The sequence below is a fragment of the Dromiciops gliroides genome, chromosome 2 (genome assembly GCF_019393635.1).
Source record: "Dromiciops gliroides isolate mDroGli1 chromosome 2, mDroGli1.pri, whole genome shotgun sequence".
NCBI lineage: Eukaryota > Metazoa > Chordata > Mammalia > Microbiotheria > Microbiotheriidae > Dromiciops > Dromiciops gliroides.
Genome location: NC_057862.1, coordinates 619148993 through 619170335, shown reverse-complemented (window position 1 = coordinate 619170335; position 21343 = coordinate 619148993). Strand labels below are relative to the sequence as shown.

The window sequence follows — 21343 nt, the reverse complement described above, 5'->3', positions numbered from 1 at the left end:
TAGAAGAACCAAATTTGCATGCTATATAGATTCTGTATGTGAAATGAATTCCTGCTGAATGCCCTTTTTTGTTTGGAATGTGGGTGAAAAATAGTCAGGGAGGGAGAGCATGTAAATGTACTGCAGTCCCTGCTTGTCTTACCCCAGAGGGCTTTTGGGCATCAATCCAAAGGCTGCAAAGTCAGATTCTGAGCTCCATGAGGGCAAAAGCCTCATCTCATCTGAAATTTTATATCTCCCTCCATCTTTAAGCACAGTACTCTGAACCTAGTAGGTGTTTTTATTCAATGAAAGTGTAACAGAACTGGTTTAAATAAATCACAATAGGTTTATTTAATTGGAGTGATGTCTATATGTTTCAGGGAGGGGGTCCCAATAGAAATGAACTGCTGGCATCTATCTCTACCTTGTCATACCCACCCACCCCACCATTACCTAGAAGTCCTCTGAACCCCTTCTCCTTCTTTAGGAGAACAATCTAGCCCAGGCTTTCTTTGCTGTGAGCCAAGGGGAGATGTAGCCAGTGCTCACTGGTACAATGGAACAAGGAGGATAAAGAAAGGTCATGACCTAGGGTGGCTACATGGGCCACCAGGTTTGTGCCAGTGATAACTAACTGCCCAGTACCCTCCCCTTCTCCATGGCTGAACACGTGCCTTGCGAATCCAGCTGTTTGGAAACAGTAACTGGATACTTGACCTCATTACACTTGGTTCCTGGGTAGGGGCTCTTGTGAGAAATGTGAAGTGAGCGGGAGAGAGCGAGACCGGGTGTACTCTGGCAGCAGATGAAAGGACTTTGGCAGAGTGAAGGAAGCATCTTTTGCAAAATGATGTTTAAACCCTGCGTTAGGGAAATTAACTCCTTCGCTGAGGTGGACTCAGAAAATTTCATTCGGTGCCGAGAAATGTCTGCCAGGACAAAACGTGAGTCATTCTGTGGCCCTCCAGTTGACAGGGAGGGTTGAGCTCCCAACTGGAGTTTCTGTCATAATATTCCCTAGACAGAAGTGTTATAAGAGCACAGTGCCACTTGCCAGGCAGGGCAGGAGCCACTTGGGCCCTTGGGAGGCTGTGGGACAGCTAAGACCCTGGATACTTTAACCCGGGACTCTGGACTCTGATCTGTGGTGGCCCAGTCAGAGTAGAAGACCAGAACCATGGAAATTCTGCTGAGAGCTGCCCATAGGCTCAAATAGGCCTAGGGAGAGCTAGCTCTTCTACCCTTGGGCTGTCTCAATAATCCCTTCACCTCTCTCCAAGCCCTTTTACAAAACTCCAAAACCACTGTGTTGTCTAATAAATACTTGTTGAATGAATAAGTGAGAAGGCAACCAAAGTTAGACTAAAATCCTTCTACCTGTACTCTAGTCCACAAGCTGAACCATGGACCTCATGATTCAACTTATGTTGCCTGGACTCAGGTCCACCAAGCCTCTTCTTGACCATCTCCAGGTCAGGTTGCCTGAATGCACTTCAGCCTCCATATCTCATCTAGACCCCAGATTCCCACCCCTAGGACCAGGCTAGATTCATTCTAATGCACTTGTAGAAGATGATTATTAAATTTTCAGGGTGACCATTAATGCCTTGGGATTCAGCAAATGCTACAAATCAGGGTTTGATTTGTTGTTTTATCAATTGACTAGGCTGAAGAAAGTGATGGAGGTTGAACCTAACAGTGTATCGTGCGTGCTCCTCCCACCTCCACCCCCACTGTTAAATGGTTACCAGCATACCCTGACCTAGGAGCTCGGGGCCCAGATTGATGAACATTTACCTTGTCTTGCCCAGATCAGACCCGCCATGCCACTATCTTAGTCATCTCCATGCAGTGCCACAGTGCTAGTTCTGAGAACAGTAACTAAATCACCACTATCATTCCTAGCAAGGACAGGTCAATCCAATGCCAGTTGGCTCCCATCACCATTTACTTTCTGTTCCAAACACTCCTCCCTGGATCCCACTTCCCTGCTGATTAAAATATAAAGTCCTTGGGGCCAGCGACTACCTTGTTTGCTTGTATTGGTAGCGTGGGTCCTTTTTAACAGGCATTTAATAAGTACTTAATAAATGTTGGGTTTTTTTCCATTCATTAGTTCATCCCAGCTTTTGTTATTTTTATGTTAATAAAATCATAAAACCTGAGAATCTCAAAGATGGAAGGGACAAATGTGATCATAGGATGAGAGAAGATTATAGAGTTAAAGCTAGAAGAGACCTCAGAGACCATCCATTCCAATCCTTTCATTTTATAGAGAAGGAAACTAAACCTTGTCAAGTAACGTAGTCAGGGTCACAAATGGCAAGTAGTGGAAACAAGATTTGTTTCCAATTTTCTTCACTCTAAGTTTAGTGTTCCTTCTGATGAAGCATTTCCTCTAACACATACATAGAATAGACATCTTTGGCTTTCCCAATAATCTCAGTTACTAAGTTGTCCATTGTTGTCTTTGCTCATTATCACGGGGTCTCTAGAGCTGTTGGGGTCTCAGAGGTCATCTGGTTCAAAGCCCTCATTTTACAGATGAGGAAACAGAGGCCTCGGGGGGTTAGGTGACTTTCCTGAAGACACCCAGAGAGCAAACATTAGAGGATGGACTTACACCTGGGTGCTCTGGCTCCAGACTGTGGCAAGAGTCAGTCTTCATTGCTCTGTATCATTCTTCACACTCCTCTTCCAGGGCTCATATCCCACATATTAGGCATCATGATGATTATAATGGGGAAAGGATGGGGGCAAAACTATATCCTGAGCATCTGGATCACCATTGATTTGCTCATGGGTCTGGGTCCATTCATTTCTCTTCAGGCAACTGGAGACAAGGGGGAAAGAGGAGGAAGTCATGTGTCACATCCCTAGGAAGACTTTTCCTGACCTCTTAAGTCATTAATTCTCTCTCTTAGCTTCTCAAAAGATCATATGTAGGGGCAGCTATGTGACACAGTGGATCCGCATCAGCCCTGAATTCAGGAGGACCTGAGTTCAAATCCAGCCTCAGACACTTGACATTTATTAGCTGTGTGACCTTGGGCAAGTCACTTAACCCTCATTACCCTGCCCCCCCCCCAAAAAAAAAGATGATATGTAGATTTTTCTTCTTCTTTAATGCTTCTCTATCAAAGAATATAAACTTCATAAGGGAAAGGAGATGTCTTGGTTTTCCTAGTGTCTAACAGAATATGATACATGCCATGGGTATTTAATTAAGACTTCCTGACTTGGAATGTTCCTTTGGGGAAGTTATTTCTTTTCCTTCTGGGGCTTCACATCCTTACCTAGCAGAACATAAATTGCTCTCATGTAGGGAGGATGAAAAAGGTTGAAAAAAGGGTCATAATAGCAGAAGGATCCCCAGGAACTGGTCTGAAGATCCAGGCTACCATTACCCAAACTCTACTTTGTCCTAGGACATGGAGACGTAGTATAACTGGAAAAAAACTTCATCTGGACCTAGAAAAGAATTAGCAAGTAGGTTCAGCAAGTGGGTAAGAGGTTTCAGAGGAGAATACCAAGAAGAAAAAAAAAAACTATTGACATTAAACCAAGATTGGTTTCACTAGAGAGATTCATCTCTCTGGGTTTCATTTTTCAAGCAACTGTTTCAACCCCATATTTTAGGGTAGTTTTGTTGTTGTTTTTTGGAGGAGTCTAGAGCAGTGATTTCATGGGTTCTAGGAACTCCCAGTAAGGAAGACTTCCCCTAAAGTCTTTCTTCTGACAGGTATAAGCTATATGACTATAGGCAATTAATACATTACCTATTAATAATTATTGAAACATACCTCATTGCCTCTTATTTTCTCTTACCCAATGAAGGCCAAACTCTTTACACCATTGCTTAAAGCTTTCCACAATTTGTCCTCCATCTACCTCTCCACTCTTATCTTCCAGAATTTATCCCTTCCTCTTCATGATCTGATAGGTGAACTTTTTTGCTTTTATCTCTAAGCAATTCCCAGGGATCTCCTCATTATGCCCCAGTGCAGATACATTCATTTCCCAATCCTGCTTTATAGTATCACTTTATGCATTGTCTTTTCCATTAAAATGTAACCTTGGTGGGAGCAAGGAAGATCTTACTTTCTTGCATATATCCCCAGTGCTTTGCCTGGAACATAGTAAGGATTTCATAAATTATCTTTTTCTATCCATCCATCCATCCATCTACCTATCTACCTATCTACCTATCTACCTACCTATCTATCTACCTACCTATCTATCTATCTATCTATCTATCTATCTATCTATCTATCTATCTATCTATCTATCTATCTATCTATCATCTATCTATCTATCTGTCTGTCTGTCTGTCTGTCTGTCTGTCTGTCTGACTGTCTATCTATCTATCTAACTGTCTGTCTGTCTGTCTGTCTGTCTGTCTGTCTGTCTGTCTGTCTGTCTATCTATCTATCTATCTATCTATCTATCTATCTATCTATCTATCTATCTATCTATCTACCTACCTACCTACCTAATTGCTTTTTATATACAGTACTCTATAGCCAAACAAGACTACTCTTTTTTCCCTAGAGGTGTTCCATTCTTTTTTGCCTCCAGTTGTATACCTCCTACTTTCTCTTCAATGATTCAAACCAGATATCCCACAGGTATGTCAGATTCAACATATCTCAAGCTCATGGTCCTCTTGAGTCATAGATGGGTTCTAATATGTTGGTGGAAGTAGATCTTACACCAGGGAATCTTCATGATGGTGAAGTCAGAGATTCTTGGTGCTGGGTTTACCCAAGGCATGCATCCTCCTCTTTGCATGGAAGGAACCCTTGGGTTCTCAGAGCCTAGGCTACCACAGCTCAAACTTAGGCAGGTCCTAGTAAGATGGAAGGATTTGGAGTATGGATCCAGTAAGAAACTACTTGTTTGCTCCATGGATACAATTTTCCATAGTGTTTGAATTTCAGTCACTAAGGCCATCCATTACAGTCTAGGAAAAAGAAGATCCCCTTGTTCCACAGAGCAGACCAGCTCAATCTTTTCAAAATACTTGAAACTGTTTTTTTTTTAATTTCCTTTTTTTTTCTCCTTAAAAAAAATCCCACAGAAGAGCAACAGCTTAAAGGATATGTTATTCATTTTTTAGTGGAGTGAAATCTTCTCTGCAGTATTTTGAAAGAATTTCTAGTATATAGTTCTTCCGTGATAACATGTTAGAAGTAACTAACAATTAAGTTATTTTGGTCCTCGCTAATAATGTTCAGGGAGCAATTCATGTTTCTTTCTGGGTTAATAAGAAACATTTGCGGCAAAAGCATGGAACTGTGCAGATAAAGCAATTGGCAAGAAATAGTATGTTTAAATACCAGAAAACAGCCCATATCCAAACAGGTGCGTGATAAAGCCATATAAATAGACTGCTCTGTATGCAGAACGGCGCGTAGCAAAGTTGGAGAAGGAGTTTGCGGGAAAGAACTTTTTTCCTATGCAGAGGAAAATGTCTCCAAACTTGGTCCTTGGGTATCTTCATTAGACTAAACAGCTGGAAAAACAGTTCTGTGGGGGGACTGAAAGTAAGAGTGGCTTTACTACTTTTTTTTCAATGACTGGATAAACAAAACCTTGCCAGGGAAATGATTAGACTTTTTCAAATATAGCCCCAAGACAGAATCTTGTGAAAGGCAGGCTCACCCCTTTTCAACCTTAAGAAGTATGTCTGACTCTTCAAATTAGTGTTGGTCATTTTGTCGTTGTTGTTGTTGCTGTGATGTTTGAAAAGACATTTTTTGTTGGTGTTTTTATTTTTTTTTCAACACTTGGGCCCTTGTCTTGGGGTCATGCAGACCTTGGCTTCTCCAAGTACTGTTTGGTTTCCATTAAGACTTGCTAAGTGTACAAGAAATTTGCTTTCAGGCTGAAAGGTTAAAAACAACAAAAAAAAGTACAACAGTCAATATTTCTGCCCATAGGACGATAGGGTTTAGAGCAGAAAGGGACCTTAGATAGAAAAATTGGGTCTGGGCAATTTCTTCATTAGATGAACTTGGATGAGAATTAGTTGAAAGAACTAGGAATGTTTAGCCAGGAGAAGAAAACATTTAGAGGGTACATGATGGCTATCTTCAAGCATCTGAAGTGCTAGGATAGGAAAAGGGATTAAGTTTGTCCTCAAAGGCAGAATTAGGAACGATCAGTGGAAAATACATCTGGACAAATTTAGTTAGTATTAGGAAAAAAGTTCTTAGTATTTCAATCTGGCCATGAATGGAATGGACTGTCCCAAGAGGTGGTGGGTTCCCTCTCAGTGGAGGTCTCCAAGCATAGGCTTGCATGGCTGACCATTTATTAAGAATATCATAGAGGAGATTTCTTTGGAGTATGTGTTGCATCAGATGGCAACAGAAGCCCCTTCCAATTCTTTTTTTTTCTTTTTTTTTTTTTTGTGAGGCAATTGGGGTTAAGTGACTTGCCCAGGGTCACTCAGCTAGTAAGTGTTAAGTGTCTGAGGCCAGATTTGAACTCAGGTCCTCCTGACTCCAGGGCCGGTGCTCTATCCACTGTGCCACCTAGCTGCCCCCCTTCTAATTCTAAATTCTATGAATCTATGCATTTGTGATTTCAGGGGTCTCTTCCACATCTGATATTTTGTGATCTATGATGGGATTAAATACTCTCTGGGATTCCTTCCAGCTCTAAATTCTATGATTCTGTGAGCAGGATGCTGAGGGAAACCATCCCATAAAAAGACTGGTTGAAGGGAGTGGGGATATTGACCCTGGAGAAGAGAAAATTGGGGGTGAGTCTAACAGGACGAGGAAGATGGTGCAAGAGTGACTGGGGTTGAACTTTAAGAAGCAAGGTAGAAAGTGCAGATTTTGACTTGATTGTGAGGAAAAACAACACCTTAAACAATTAGAGTTAACCCAAAGTAGAACAGACTGCCTTAGTAGTTGGACGATTCCTCTTCACTGAAGTTTTCTAAGTGGAGGCTCAATGATCGTTCATCAGGGTCATTAGCATGAATGTTTATTGAGGGATATATTGGACAACCCCATGGAGTCTGAGGTTCCAAACCACTCTGAGACTCTATGATTCTGATTTGGTGAGTCCAGGCCCCTCATTTTACAGATTCAGAAGCTAAGGTTCAAGAGAGGGTGAATAGCATGCCCAAGGAAGGTTGCATTCAAAGCGATTAGCAGAGGGGCAGCTAGGTGGCGCAGTGGATGAAGCACCAGCCCTGGATTCAGGAGTACCTGAGTTCAAATCCGACCTCAGACACTTGACACTTACTAGCTGTGTGACCCTGGGCAAGTCACTTAACCCCCATTGCCCCACAAAAAAAAAAAAAAAGCAATTAGCAGAAGCAAGATATGAATCCAGGTTCTCTGAATCTGGGACAGCAAAAAGAACTAGTGTCCTGCTATGGGACCACATGTTGCCACTGATTCTGATGGATTTAGAGTCTGTGGCCCTCACAGAATGATGGGTTCTTTTTGGTATTTTAAGGTCATTCATTCCTTGCTAAGCTGACAGTGCTAAGAGAGCAAAAAAGAACTCTGAAATCCCAGAAAGCTGATCTACAAAGACAGTGGGACACAAGATTTAAAAGCCAAGTGCCCTGTGACTGTGTTAGGCCCCAGATAGCTTCCCTTGAATGTTGTTTGTCTACTGGGAGACAGAGTGTGTTAAAGATAAGGCAGTGGGAGAACGTGACCCTAAGAGAGACCTTGGTCTGGACAACTCCCCTGAGGCAAAAATACTTTGAAACAAAGAGTCCAGTTACTCCCCTAGCTCTGTCCTCTAACATACAACCTCTGCCAGAATTCTGGTTCTCCCAGGAGTGCTGAGAACCCTGGGTTTGGAGTTCAGAAATCTGACTTCAAAATCTGCCTTTTTTTTTTTTTTTTTTGCTTACTGGCTTTTGTGGTTGTGGTCAAGTCTTTTCCTGAGGATGGGGGGACCTGGACTCACAGAATCCAAAGGTCTTCTATACTTTTAGGTCCAGCTGGTACAAAGTTACAGACAATTTGTTCCTTCTCGCTGTCTCTGAGAGGTAAAACAGAGCCACACAGGAGAATTGATGGTACAGTCATTAGTAACCAATTGTTAAGGTGACCTGGGTGAACAGACTGGGGGGCTCAGGGGTTAGTAAATGTTTAACAACCGACTCTCTGAAAATGTAAGACATGCTTTTAAGTATAATCTGTATGATTAATATTTTCTCCATCACTTTAAGTCTAGACAAAAACAATACAATAAATCAAGCAAAACAAAGCAATAAATCAAGCCCTGAATTATAGCTTTTGCCCATTTCCAAGGTGTAAATGCTTACTCTGAAAATTTAACAATTGTCTCTCATTGGTTCAGCTGCTTCTGACACATTCAGTTCTTGCTTTTACTCAAATTCTATGTAACTTGTCTATGCACTTTAACTAATCAAACAACAAGCATTTAATAAATACCTACTGTGTTTCAGGCATTGTGCTAAGTGTTAGGGATACAAAATCAAAAGGAAAACAGTTCCTTTCCTCAAGGAGCTTACATTTTTTTTTTCCATTTCCATGTACAGATACTTGTCAACATTTGTTTTCATAAGATTTTTAGTTCCAAATTTTTCTCCCTCCCTCCCTTCCACCCCAAGACAGCAAGCAATCTGATGTAGGATATTAGGGGATATATATATATATATATATATGTATATATATATATATATATATATAATATATATGTATATATATATATACATATACATGTATATGTGTGTGTGTGTACAATCACATTAAACATATTTCTACATTAGTCATATTGTGAAAGAAGAATCAGAACACAAGGGAAAAACCTCAAAAAAGAAAATAAAACAGTCAAAAAATAGAAACTGCATGGTTCAATCTGCATGCAGAATCCACAATTCTTTTTTCTGGATGTGGAGAACATTTTCTATCATGAGTTCTTTGAAATTGTCTTGGATCATTGCACTGTTGAGAAAAGCCAAGTCTATCACAGTTGATCATCACACAATGTTGCTGTTAGTGTGTACAATGTTAAGCAGCTTACATTCTTTTTTTTTGGGGGGGGGCGAATATATGTTTCACCCAGTTTCAAATTTAATCTTCATTATTAACACTCTCTCCATCACTTTCTTAAGTATAGACAATCAACAAAACAATAAATCAAATCCCGTTTTGTGCCCATTTGTTCCTTTCTAATGTATAAATGATCACACCCAAAACTTTAAGAATTGGCTCCTCTTGGTTCAAGCTGGCTTTAGCGCACCCCCGCTTGGAGTCATAGGACCTAGCAGGAAGGGGCCTTAGAGATCATTCAGCTGAATACCCTCATTTTGACAAATCTCAGTTAAGTCTTTTTCCAGGGTTGGAAATCTCCAACTCCTTCTTGTGGTCTTCCTGTGTTATACTCTCCAGTTTTCTCACTGTCCTGGTTTTCTTCTTCTTGACCCGCTATGATTTGCTACTATGCTTCCTCAAAGGATATCATAAAGGTCACAACTCAGCCAGACAGCCATTTTCTGAAAGGCACTAATCAACAGCACTGACAAATATGTGGAAGAAATATTTTGTTTATCTGCCTTTCACTGAGAGTCACAGAACTTTAGAGTTGAAAGGGACATTTCTGGTCATCCATCCAACTCCCTTGTTTTATTGAGGAGGAAGCCAAGGTCAATAGCAATTAAGCCATTTGTCAGGGGTTATACTTAGGAAAACAAGGATTCGAACCCAGATCCTGTGATTCTGAATCTAACACTTCATCTACTATAGAATTTAAGGCCAGCTACTTCCTGGTTAACTGGCTTCCATTTCAATCCCTCCTGTAAGAGAAGACATTGGGGTTGGCGGGGGGGGGGGGGGGGGGGGGGGTATATAAATAATGCTGACTTAGCATCTTGAGTTCAAATCCTGACTCTGAAACTTGCTAGATGAGGGTAAGATAACTGCCTCACTTTCCTGGGGTTTGCTTCCCTCATCTGTCCAATAGGTATCATAATACTGCAATTATTGATTTCAGTAGAGCTTTTGAACTCTGAAAAAAGGTAAATCTGTTATTCAAAAAACACCATGGATATTACAGACATAGATTTATACAGATTTTGAGAAAGCATGGAAATGGTGAAACAGTAAATATCTACTAAGTGCTTGCTTGTTCTGTGCCAGGACCTGCATTGGGTACTGGAGATAAAAAGAAAATAGACAAAAATGAAAAATTATATTGGGGAAAATAAAATGTACATGTGAATGCAATAGGAAGAATGGTTGAATTGGCATGATTTGAGGAACCTACCCAGAATCTTGAGGATGGGAATTTAAAAAACAAATTGTCTTTGTATCCTGGATGCCTTGCACAGTGCTTCGCACATAGTAGGAACTTTAATAAATTATAATTGGATTGGAATGAATTGAACTTCTACAATTTTTTTTTTTTTTTTGGAGAATGGGGAGAAAAGGAAGGTTGGTTTGTTTGTTTGTTTGTTTTGATTTCTCGGATTCTCTCAAAGTTGCCTAACTTTCCAGTAATGAATGCTACAGTAAGGCCTACCTGATGCCAGATTGGATGCTCTTTCTGATTTGGGATTTATTATCTGTTTGCGGTTGCTCCATCCTGTAATTAGCCACTTCAGAGTCAGACATGGCTGGCAAATGTTTCCATTTTCTTCAAAATAAATGGGGGCAGAATCCCATAAGAAGGACAGAGACAGAAGTCAAGCTGTACCCAGAACCAGATGCAACTGGGAAAATTTCTCTGTGGAACAGAATTTTCTTCCATTAACCACTGATGGATATGATAAAAAAAAAAAAAGCCTCTTTTCTGTTACTAATAACCAAGAGTGAACCCGCCCACCAGGCCTCCAACATTATTTTATATGCTATGTGGGGGTATATGGAACACATTCAGTTTCGATTCATACAGAACCCCCCTTTATTTCTTCCTGTGTTGAGTATTATAAATAGCCCCCCCTCTTTATCTGATCCTCCCCTAAATGTTTTTCATTTGAAAACCACAGTTAATTTTAGATAGTTGTCACAGATAATCTCAAATTTGTGTGTATTGTATGCCCCAGTTCTAAGAAAAACATGCCATTTCTTAAGGTCCCTGCCTTGACCTTTTCCTCCCCTTTCTAGGACTCCCTCCTTTCTCTTGCTTTTGTCCAAGGAGTCTCCTGGTAGCTGGGTCTTGCTGGCTTCCATTTCCCGGAATATATCTATCCTCTCCTGAGTGCCTTTCCTCTCCTCTCTTTCTCCAAATTGTTTAGCTTGGCCTAAAGGAATTACCTTGTCTAAAGAGGTCGGAGATAGCGAAGGTGTGGTTGTATGGACTGGGGACTCCAGAAGTTTCCCAATGACAAATCTTCCTCTTCCTTCCCTTGGGAGGGCTGGGCTCCCCACCCTTCTTCCAACAACTTCTGTAAAGGTTGTGAAAAGAGGGAGGAAAGTAGGCTGTTTCTGAGCCTGTGCCACATTTCTTCTAGCCTTGGTTAAGAGGTTAAAGAACATTCCGATTCCAAGCCTGGGGGGCAGGGGTGGGGGAGAAAAAGATATTAAGGATATTGGGATGTTTTCTGCTAGGAAGGTATGCAAAAGGATTGTATTCTAGTAGTATTCAAAGGGTATAGGGAGAGGATGTTGTTGGGAAAGCCAAGTCCTACTTCTCCCCCCACCCCTTTCCTGTCCTGCCCTCTTCTCTCTCCGATCCCATCTTCTACCTCTCCTCAGAAGTTCCTCACGAAAGATAGCACAGGCATTTTTGTTCCCATTTTCCATATGAGGAAGAGTGAGGATCAGCAAAGGGACTTGACCCAAGTTAGTTCAGGTGGGAAGAGTTGGAGCCGGAACTGAGATCTTGCTCTTCCTCAAAATCCAGTGCTTTGTCTAGGATACCACACTGCCTTCTTCATTCAGAAGGTGCCTGGTATATAGGCTCTTCTGAAAACAACAGAACAGGGAGGGCCCTGTGTTAAAATTGAGTTCAAGGGGGCGACTAGGTGGCACAGTGGATAAAGCACCAGCCCTGGATTCAGGAGTACCTGAGTTCAAGTCTGGCCTCGGACACTTGACACTTACCAGCTATGTGACCCTGGGCAAGTCACTTAACCCCCATGGCCCCACCAAAACAGAACAAAACTGATTTCAGTGAGGAAAGGTCTTGTACAAGTGGATGCTTAATACAGATGGGTAAATGTTTTCTAAGCACCTAGTACAGGCAGATTCCTGTGCTCACTCTTGTCCTCCATACCTAGAATTCACTCTTGCCTTCCTCCTGCTTCTTGGAATCATAGGTTCACAGAGGTGGATGTAGAAGAAACTTTAGAGATAATGGAGCCCATTTAATTCTATAGATCAGGAAATTCAGACCCAGAGAACTTAAATCCCTATCTCCCCATAAGGCTCAGCTCAGGGACCATCTCACATGGGAAGCCTCATCTGATTCCTATAGTCATCTGGGCTCTTTCTCCTTTCAAGTTATCACTCCCACATGGATGTGTATGCATATTGCTTCCTTTACTAGAATGTAAGCACCTTGAAAGCAGGAACTGGTTTTTTTTTTTTTATTTCACTTCTCCTCCACTACCACCCCTCCTATGGCTGATGACATGACACCTTGCACATAGTAGGCCCTTAATAACTGCTTATTCAATTGCATTGGATTGGAGGTGATTCAAATATTAGAAGAAATAGAGTTCTTGCATTTTAGTTTAGTCTAAGAGCCCAGGATCTAAAGATGGAGGGACCTCCAAGATGATCTATCTAGTTCAGGGGTTCTTTAACCTGGGGCTGATAGACAGATTTCAAGAGGTTCATAAATTTGGATAAGGGGGAAAATACATTTGTACTTTCATTAACATCTAATTTAAATTTCCTTCAGTGATGAATGTAGGCAGCAGTTTAGAAGGGTCAGCATGCTCCACCAGACTGACATCTATGACACAAAAGTTAAAAATCCTTCATTTAGTCCAATCACTTTTTTACATATGAAGAAACTGATTGCTTTGGCATTATGTAAAGTTTGGAAGGGTAAAGAGGGAATCAATGAGGGCTATTATAGTAGTTATAGAAACATGAGATCAAAGAGCTAGACCTGAAAGGGACCCTAAAGGACATGGTATATATCCTTTCATTTTACTTTTCATTTTACAACTGTTTCCTTTTACAGATAAGGAAACCGAAGCATAAAGAGGGGTCACACAATAAATTCCTGAGGCAGGAGTTGAACTCAGGTTTTTAACACACATGTCGCCTCACCAGGAAGGTGGTATTGAGGATTGCCTCCTTCACCAAAGCTAAAGCAGAGTGGTGATAGTGAGAAAAGAGGAGCAGAAGAATGTGAGAGGTGAAGCCTGGTAAATGATTGAATATGGAAAGTCAGGTAGAGTGGAGAGTCAAATGCCAGGAGTTTGTGTAGAGGAGACCAAATGCATGTGTGTGTCACCAGTAGTCATATCAAAAGGTGAGAGTGCTCAGGGAGGAAGATAATAGCCTTCATTTTGGATAGGTTGAATTTGAGGTGGCAGTGGGATATCTAAACAGAGATGTTCTGTCATAGTTAATGATATGGATTGGGAGCCTAAAAATAGGTGAGAATGGGTGCAGACAGATGGGAAAATTCTCTGGATAGAGAAACTTGGGAAATAGATAAGCTTGTCAAGGGGGGAAAATGTAAAAGGTGAATTGAGAAGGTGAAAGCTAGAACTTTGGAGAATATCCTTCTCCACGGGAAAGGGGATAGGGAGCTAGTAAAGAAGGAAAATAATAATAATAATAATAATAATAATAATAATAATAATAATAATAACAATAATAATAACAAGGAAAGATATAAAACAAAATGCCCTGGAGATTAAAGGAATAGAGAAGATTCAGGAAGATTCCTAGTCTACCATGTCATTGCTAAAGGGTCGTCCAAGAGGATGAGGACTAGAAAAAAGTGAGAACAGAGATCAAATTATAATGGCTTATGCAGAGAACATAAAGTATGGGTGGTGACTGTGGGCAACTTTTTCAAGACTCACAGAATCAGCAATTTTTGAACTGGAAGAAATCTCAGAAGCTGTCTAATTCAACCCATAACTGAAAAAAGAATCCTCTCTACAAACTACATCATAGGGTCATCTCATCCTTTCTTGAGAGCCATAGAGGGGGTGGCAAGGTGGTACAGTAGATAGAGCATTGGCTCTGGAGTTAGGAGGACTTGAATTCAAATCAGGCCTCAGATACTTACTAGCTGGCTGACCCTGGGCAAGTCACTTAAACCCAACTGCCAAACAAATAAGAAATACATAGAAATAAAATGACATGTGATAAAAGATAAAGGAAAGACAGGAGATAAAAGTCACCATCTCTAGAGGCAGCCCATTCTACTTTTGGATGGCCTTGCCTAAATTTGACTCATCATAATTTCCTCATGTTATTCCTGGTTCTTATTACTAGAACCAACCTAAATAAATTAAATCCTTCTTTCCCATGATAGCCCTTCAAATGCTTAAAGATAGCTATCATGTTCTACCTAAATCTTCTCTAATCTATTTCTTTAATTGATCTTCATATTATATAATCTTAATGCCTTCATCATCCCACTTATCCTCCTCCATATATTCTCCAGGTTTTGAATATCCTTCCCAAAATACAGTGCCCACAAATTAATAGAATCACTCGAGATGTGGGATGATGAAAGCAGCGTGCTGAAGGGTTGTCCCCTATCACTTCCCTAGTCCTAAATACTTGTTTTCTCTTCATGCAACCCAAAATTGTGCACTATGAGTAGCCCACTAAAACTCTTAGGACTTTTCCTGACGAATTATTATCTAGCCATGCCACCCCCATTTTGTTCCTGTGAAAATGATTTTTTGGACCTAAGTTGAGTTTACATTTGTCTTTATTAAATTTTATATCATTATAGTAGATATATATATATATGTATATATATGATATATATAGTAGTTCTAGCCTGTTGAGATCTCTTTTAATCCTCCTCATCATATAATGCATTTGCTCTCCCACTAAGCTTTGTGTCATCGGCAAAGTCAACAAGCATAATATTTACATCTTTATCAAAAACATCAATAAACAGTGCAGAGTCAAGCATAGATGCCAAAACACACTAATGGAGACCTTCTTCCAAGTTGACATTGAGCTGTAAATGGCTGCTCTTCGAATCTGATCATTTAATCAGTTCCAAAGTCACTTACCTGCACTACTAACTCTTGCCTCTCTGTAGCTGTTCCACAAGAGTAGCTAGCACAAAGCACTTTGTCAAATACCTTGCTAAAATTGAGATAACCTATATCTAAACCATATCTAGCATTCCTCTTATCTACAAGTTTAGTGGCTCCAGCAAGGAAAAAGGAAATAAGGTTGTTCTGCCTTGACCTGTTTCTGATGAAACCAGGCTGACTCTTTGTGGTCACCACTTCCTCTTCTCAGTGTTCACTAATCATACTTTTTAATACTATGTTCTAGAATTTTGCCAGAAATCCAAGACATACTCACTGGCCTATAGTTTTCATTCCCCTCCCTTTCTTGAAAATTGGGACATTTGTCAGGTTTTAGTCTTGTTCTACATCTCTTGTTTTTCACAATCTTTCTAAGATCGTTAACATAAGAATTATTGAGAATTCCCCCCAAATAGCTTTTACTTATGTGGGATCAACATTTCCTTCATTAGAAATGTCTTAATATCATTATGAAAATAGTATTGACCCCTTGAGAAGGTCCCTGGAAAATGGTGGGAGAACCACTGCTATAGTGGATAGAGTATTGGACTTGGAATTCCCAAGGAATACCTGAGTTTGAATCCTGCCATGGACACTTATGTGAGTGACTCAGGCAAGTCACTCTCTGTACCTTAGGGGGTTGAAGTTGATAGTTTATAATATCCCTTCCATCTTTAAATCTCCTAGAATATTCCTAGAAGGAATAATATCTTGAGAGTTCTGGAATCCAAATTAGAAGACCTACATGAAAAGTCCAGATCTTCCACTTACTGATTTTCTGATTTTGAAAAGAAAGTCATTTAACTTTTCAGGGCCTCAGTTACCTCATCTAGAAAATGAGGGACTTGTACAGTGTGACCTTTAGAAGCTCTTCCAACTTAAAATCCTCTGATTCTATTGTACTATAAATAAATGACAGATTACATGTTAGTGATTGGGCATTGGCAGTGATGTCCTGGACTTGGAGTCTACCAACCCAAGTTGGAAGAAGTCTCATGTTGCCACTCGTTACCTATCCTATGTGGCTGAGGACAAGTCATGAGCCTCAGTTTTCTCCTCTGTAGAGGGAGTGGGTTGGATTCAATAATCTCCAAAGTCTCTCTGAGCTCTGAATCTCATGATCTGTCTTCAGCTGGCTAGGACATTTCTGAAGGATTGTTTTTAATGCCATGGGTGAGTCACCTCACTTTTCTAGGCTTTGGTTTCGTCATCTGTGAAATGAGAGGGTTGGACTACCTGGGTCCTGAAATTGGTTCCCATTCTAAAGCCCATGATCCTGGGATTATACTTCCCTTTGCAATAGAATCTCAGCTTTTCCTGGATTGGGGCCAAAGCTTGTCTGATCCACCATTTTATCACTTTTCCTCCTTACCTTTTAGAGAGATTGGGACTCATTCATAGAGTGATGACTTTAACTTCTACATGCCTCTGGGCACCAGCTCATTGGTTCAAAGAATTGTAATGACTAAGAGTAACCACGTTAGGGAAAAGAGGAAGCAGATTTATCCCAGGGTGAGGGGCAAGGCTGATAGAAGGAAGACGACAGAAACAAAGATATAGAAAGGGGGAGGGAGTGGAAGAGAGACAGAGAGAGAGACAGACAGAGAGACAGAGTAGAAACAGAGACAGAGACAGAGAGAAACACATACAGAGAGAGAGAGACAGAGACAGAGGGGATATTCTTGCTCAAGGAGATTGGGAATAAGAAGGGAAATCTGGAAAACAACTGACTTAACCTGATTAACCATTTAAAAATGTTTAGGGAAAATGGTCAAACATTGAACTGTTTCCTAGAATTGAAGGGCCAGGGCAAAGGTAGCATTTTATTAGGCAGGCCTTTCCTTCAGACTTGGAAATCCCTGGATGGTGAGGCCTCAGTACCTTTCTAATAGGGGTAGGGAGGTGGGGCCTTACTGTGGATGGGCAGTTCTCAGCTGAGTACCTAGGCTTTCCAGGTGATGCTGGGGTGACCAACAATTCTGGAAGAAAGCTATTGAGCTGCTTCTCCTGCTGTAGGCATCTCTCTGGGTGACAGTTGGCTTCTACTCATGGCTGAACATCCCAGAATGATAGGATTTATAATTTAGAGATTGTCTAGTGCAGTCCTCTCTTAGAAGAGCAAACAGAGGCCCAAAAGGAAAAATCCCTTGACATGTGTTTCACAAGTAATAAGCTTTCTGAGCTGAGATTTGAATCTAGCCCTCTTGACACCAAACCCAGAGATTTTTCTTCTTTTTGTCTTGGGTATAATTTAGTGTCATGAATAAAAGCACCATGAATGGAATCAGGGTATCCTATATTCAGATTCTACTGCTGACACTTCCTAGCTTGTGTTATGCTGGTCAATTTCCTTTACTTCTCTATCCTCATGTGTAGAATAGTAATAATAATAATAATAACAATACAAATAGTCTCTACTTTTGCTGCCAGTCTAGTGAGCCTCAAAAGAGATAACATATCAAGTACTTTGTGAACTCAAAACTGAATGTCCACTGTGGTTATTATGGGATATCATCTTCATTATTTTGAATGGCGCTTAATGGGAATAAAGAGGTAATCGCCTCCTTGGCTGGTTCCTTATCTCGCTTTTTTTTTTTTTCATTTTGGTGGCCCAGGTAGTGGTCTTATTGTCCACACCCACCCACCCCAAGCCACGAGGGATGATTATGGTGAAGAATCCTTGCAGGGTGACCCTCTAACCCCTCTGCATCTTACCCTGTGACCCTGATACCACTGAGGCCTATTAACAGAGCTCCCAACCAGGTGACTGCCGATCAGAGGCTTGCAGAGCCCAAAGTGATTTGGGATTCAGTGTCCTGAACAAGCCACTGATTAGCTAGTAATCAACTAGTGATTAGCAGGCTGGGGTCACCTGGAGTTCAGTTCTCATTGTTCCTTGTAAGAATCCTGGAATGTTTGTGAGGATGTTGTCTATTGTAAAGCCTGATCCAGAGAGATTTGATTAAGGGGAAGAAAAATCTTTTTGTGCTCTCTCCCCCACCCCCAATAAAGCATTGAGCACGTCCACAGTCAGGAGGCTGGCAGTGTGTGCAGCAAACTCATTGTTATCTCTGTCGGTTAAAATACAAATGCTACAGATAAGCCTGGAGATCGATTAATGAGTAAACATTTATTAAGCACCTACTATATACCAGACACTTTGCTAAGTGCTGGGGATAGTAAAAGAGGCAAAAGAAAGTCTCTGTCCTTAAGGAGCCCACAATATAATGGACAAGTAGGAAAAGCAATGGGTTAAATGGAAGGAGAACTCAAATTTCAGAACCAAGTTTCAGAACTAAGAGACTCCAGAATCTAAACTCTACTATCCATGAGGAATCCTTTCTATAGAATTACTGGAAAATGGTTACCCAGTGTCCAGTTGAAGATCTTCACTTATGGGGAGCTCACTACCTTACATAGCATCCCTTTGGACAATTCTAATTGTGCATGTGTGTATGTGCGCACGTGCGAGTGTGCATGTGTGCATGTGGTTTCCTCCATTTCTATCCTCCCCTCCCATCTTTTATATTAAGTATAAATCTGCCTCTCTTTAATTCCCATACATTTCTTCCAGTCCTGGCCTCTGGGGCCAAACAGTATTATTTAATCTATCTTCCACATGACAGTTCTAATATACGAGGACAGTAAGTTAGGCCTCCTCAAAGTCTTTTCTTTTTAGGCTAAACATCTCCAGTTCCTCCAAACTCCCATGGCCTGGGTACCAACCCTCTTATCATCATATCTGCCCCAAGATAGGAGTGTTCCAGTTTGCTAAGGTCCTTCCTAAATTATGACACTCAGAACTAATTATCATCCTCTAGAAGTGGTGTGACTATTGCAGGAGTTGCTAACTAGCTGTGTGACAGCAGGCAAAATTCTCCCTGGGTGGTCAGTTTTCCCATATATAAAACTAAGGGATTGGGCTAGATCAGAGAGTTTTGATATCTGTTTTTAAATTTATTTGCTTTTCTTTGTAACACTGCATTTTATTTTATGCATTTAAAAACATTGTCTTATGCATTTTATTTTATGCATTTAAAAACATTGTCTTGAGGAATCTACATGTTTCACCAGACAGCCAAAGAGGTAAATAGACCCCAACTATTAAGATTGTGTAAACTAGATGATCTCAAGAGTTCCTTCTGACTCAAAGATGCTATGTCCTGTAAGAGAAATCCTAAACACTGCATAGCCCAAGTGGGTCATTGCAGGATCTTTACAAGAAACACCAGTGAAATCAGGAAAACATGCATCGTTAGCTGGAGAAATCCCAGTTTTATCTAGCAGCACCACAGCCAGCCTTTCTAGTATTTTAAACCACAAGGAAATCATGTTGGACTAATATTATGTTCAGCCACCCAGTTGAAAGATGTATCGATGTATGGCAGGAAAAAAAAAAATTTCTAAGAGATTCCTGACCTTGGCTGCCTAACAGTGCTTCTAGTTTATTTTTTGCTTGTTTACTATTCCAAGAAATGAGAATAATACCTCAGGATTCAAAAGTGCTTTATGAAATATAAACTGTTTCTCTATAATATCCCTGTGAGGATTATTTCAATCCCCATTTTACATAAAGTTAAACTGAGGTTCGGAAAATTGAAGCTATTTGCCCATGGACATAGACAGTTAAGTATGACAGCCAAATGTTAACCCAAGTCTGATGACCATAACCACTCTTTCCAAGGCTTCTCAGAATGGTCTCTGTCATTAGGAAATAAATACCTTGACTCTTGTAGCAGGTAGGGTGGTGTAGAGGGGAAATGAGAGGAGGAACCCCTTTGGATAAATGGACAGGGGACAAAGAAAGACCATCTAAGGAAGGGTTGCGACCTACCAAGTTGGAAAGGGAAATATTGAGGGCAATGCCTTAGTCTCATCAGACTGTGAAAGCTATTGAGTAAGTTGGCAGAATTCTGAAATATCCACGGGTCAGATGTATTCTCTGCCCTTAACATGCCTTAGCCATGTCTCTTTGCTCACCCCCTTCATCTTGCCTGAAATGTCTCCCTTCTTTTCTCTGCTCATCTAAGTCCTGCTTTTCCTTCAAGGTTCAACTGGCGTTATATAAAACAGAAGGTTAACACTCACTTCACTGAGGGTGGAAAAGAGGTTAGTAACCTTTATCACACATACTGCGGTTAAGGGTTGCCGCCAACTCTGTGGCATCTAACCAGGTTTTCTTCTGGTCTGTTCTGTTTTAAGGCAATGAAATTGAAGGAATAATCATAGGCTATGAGGAGGCAAAATGAGCTATATTTGCATATGATACAATGGTTTATTTAGAAAATCCTAGAGAGTCAATGAAAAAATTAATCAAAACAATTAGTGACAGGGTAAAATAGCAGGATGCAAAATTAAAAAAAAAACAACACAAAAAATCAACAGCTGTTCTGCATATTACTAACAAAACCCAGCAGGAGAGTGGGAAAAAGAAATTCCATTAGAAATGACTACAAAATGCATAAAATATCTTGGAGTAAATCTACCAAGACATACTGGGGACGCCTACTTTCCTAATTCTCACTTGCATTGGCAGATTGGGTCCCCAGAGGGCATTTAACTACTAACTACCCTCAGTGTCCTGAGGAGCTAGGCTTCTATTACTGTCACTAATGAGCCCCTATCAGTGTGTTTCCCCTTAACTAACAGTCAGCTAAAATACCTTTTAACAAAGATATTTTCTAAGAGGTATAGCAAAAATAGTTGGTTCTTGTATACTCTCCTGCTGTATACACTCTCCTGGGGAGAGTGGGCTCAGTTTTAAAGTACAAAGGTAATGAGACATACATCTAGAGAACACTTAGGACAACTCCTGGTACTAGGAGTCCTTTTCTCCTTTTTTTTTTAATAGCCTTTATTTTTTTTTGGGGGGGGGTGAGGCAATTGGGGTTAAGTGACTTGCTCAGGGTCACACAGCTAGTAAGTGGTAAGTGTCTGAGGCTGGATTTGAACTCAGGTACTCCTGAGTCCAGGGCCGGTGCTTTATCCACTTGTGCCACCTAGCCGCCCCCTCCTTTTCTCCTTTAATGGAGTCTTCATCAAGTTCTCCTTAGGTGTGACTCTACATTGGACTCTTAGAGTTGGTGTTTTTCTAGAATTCATAGTTGACATTACTCTGCATCCTAAGGGGTCACCCTCCAGGAAACCTTTGCCATCTTTGAGTGACTG

General features: G+C 40.7%; 1 non-coding gene across 1 annotated transcript; it reads left to right on the top strand.

Annotated features, from left to right (window-relative positions):
• The first annotated feature begins 20232 nt into the window (after positions 1-20232).
• On the top strand, positions 20233-20357 carry LOC122745157. The gene has a single exon (XR_006355433.1). It is a non-coding gene; the product is annotated as a U6atac minor spliceosomal RNA (small nuclear RNA).
• The last annotated feature ends 986 nt before the right edge of the window (positions 20358-21343 follow it).